We start from the raw sequence: 2,500 nt of genomic DNA on the forward strand, positions 1-2,500 counted from the left end.
CTTCTAAGCACACTATTGTACCCTCCTACTCACTAAAGTTTCAAAATTTATAAATCAATCGAAATTGTTTTATAAATCATCTACTTTAGCGGTAATGTATAGGTATACAACTTAAGCGCCATCCATTTTAAGGGCTAGTTGCTTCGGCAGGTGAGTTGTTACACACTCCTTAGCGGATTACGACTTCCATGTCCACCGTCCTGCTGTTTTAAGCAACCAACGCCTTTCATGGTATCTGCATGAGTTGTTAATTTAGGCACCGTAACATTACGTTTGGTTCATCCCACAGCGCCAGTTCTGCTTACCAAAAGTGGCCCACTGGGCACATTATATCATAACCTCAACCTTCATATCAAGAAAGGTGAGGTTCTTACCCATTTAAAGTTTGAGAATAGGTTAAAATCGTTTCGACCCTAAGGCCTCTAATCATTCGCTTTACCAGATAAGATTATTTTATATAATTTTTAAATGCACCAGCTATCCTGAGGGAAACTTCGGAGGGAACCAGCTACTAGATGGTTCGATTGGTCTTTCGCCCCTATACTCAATTCTGACAATCGATTTGCACGTCAGAACTGTTTCGGTCTTCCATCAGGGTTTCCCCTGACTTCAACCTGATCAAGTATAGTTCACCATCTTTCGGGTCACAACATATATGCTCAAGGTACGCTCCAGTTAGAGGTATAAATAATAATAAATTATCATTATACATAACTATATGGAACGCCCCGGGATTGAATTAATTGACTATTTAAGAAAATAGACTAAAAATTAATCCCATTATATTTTTAAGTTAAGTTAATTATGCCATTAAGTTTAATATAACTCAATGACTTGCACATATGTTAGACTCCTTGGTCCGTGTTTCAAGACGGGTCCCGAAGGTATCCTGAATCTTTCGCATTGTTAATCATATAAATGCATACAAATAAATATTAATATCATAGATATTAAATTTTTTGTAAAATTCAAAAAATGAATTTTAGCATTATATATAATAAAATCTATCAACACTTTATCAAATCATTAGTATTTATTCTATGTTAATATGCTTAAAAAGCAAATTAATTTAAATAAACTTAATATCACCAATGATCTTTTGATAAATACTTTATTATGTTAATAGATTACAATGTCCTTATATGAAAAAAATGCACATTATTTTTAATTATTTAATGATGAATTTTTCATAATGGATATTCAGGTTCATCGGGCTTAACCTCTAAGCAGTTTCACGTACTATTTAACTCTCTATTCAGAGTTCTTTTCAACTTTCCCTCACGGTACTTGTTTACTATCGGTCTCATGGTTATATTTAGTTTTAGATGGAGTTTACCACCCACTTAGTGCTGCACTATCAAGCAACACGACTCTTTGGAAATATCTTTCTAGTAATCATTAACGTTATACGGGCCTGGCACCCTCTATGGGTAAATGGCCTCATTTAAGAAGGACTTAAATCGTTAATTTCTCATACTAGATATTAAGATATTCCATACACTGCATCTCACATTTGACATATAGACAAAGTGACTTAGTGCTGAACTATTTTCTTTTCGCTCGCCGCTACTAAGAAAATCCTTGTTAGTTTCTTTTCCTCCCCTCATTAATATGCTTAAATTCAGGGGGTAATCCCATATGAGTTGAGGTTGTTTTAAAATATTTTTTATCTTCTCACAATTTAATAAATAATTATATCATCTTTTCATCTCTATTTTTCTTTTTTCCTTTTATATAAATATATATTATAAATAATAATTATGTAAAATGAGGCAATTCTAGAATAAAAAAAATTAATTTTTATGCTAGACATTCCTCCTTTAATTACATATATAAATTAATATTTTATATATATATAAATAATATGAAAATTTTTTAAAGAGAATACTTAGATTCAAAATTTTTTTTATTTCATTTTATTTGAGAGGATTTTTTTTTTTTAAGAATATATTAATAAATAAAAAATTCATTATATATCTTTATTTTTTTGCTATTAATATTATGAATTATTTAAAATCCAATAATATACACATTTGCTTAAATTCAATTATTTTTATAAAAGAATAAGCAACTTATTTAGCATAGTCTTACAACCCTCAACCATATGTAGTCCAAGCAGTACTTTAAAATTTAATTTAATGTACATAACAGCATGGACTGCGATATGCGTTCAAAATGTCGATGTTCATGTGTCCTGCAGTTCACACGATGACGCACAGTTTGCTGCGTTCTTCATCGACCCATGAGCCAAGTGATCCACCGCTTAGAGTATTTTTTTATTTATTTTTATTTATAACAAATGTCAATTTTTTTTTGCATATATTAATTGAAAGAGTAAAATTAAATAATAATAATAATAAAATATAAATTGATTTTCTTTCAATAATATATATCAAATATATTTAACTCTAAACATTTTTATTAAGTTGCGAATGTCTTAGTTCAACAATAATACTGTGGTGGTATTTATTATGTTTGATTATTTTGTATTTTTTTAATC

General features: G+C 29.6%; 2 non-coding genes across 2 annotated transcripts in view; both read right to left on the minus strand.

The window, feature by feature from the left end:
• The window catches only part of LOC128871117 (large subunit ribosomal RNA), a 3,992-nt gene extending 2,340 nt beyond the window's left edge, over positions 1 to 1,652 (minus strand). The window contains exon 1 of the ribosomal RNA XR_008455741.1: positions 1 to 1,652. This exon is cut by the window's left edge and continues 2,340 nt beyond it. This is a non-coding gene — a ribosomal RNA (large subunit ribosomal RNA).
• A 438-nt stretch (positions 1,653 to 2,090) lies between these two features.
• LOC128871108 (5.8S ribosomal RNA) lies at positions 2,091 to 2,271 on the minus strand. The gene has a single exon (XR_008455733.1). It is a non-coding gene; the product is annotated as a 5.8S ribosomal RNA (ribosomal RNA).
• Positions 2,272 to 2,500: the final 229 nt, after the last annotated feature.

This window comes from Anastrepha ludens, unplaced genomic scaffold, assembly GCF_028408465.1.
Source record: "Anastrepha ludens isolate Willacy unplaced genomic scaffold, idAnaLude1.1 ptg000061l, whole genome shotgun sequence".
NCBI lineage: Eukaryota > Metazoa > Arthropoda > Insecta > Diptera > Tephritidae > Anastrepha > Anastrepha ludens.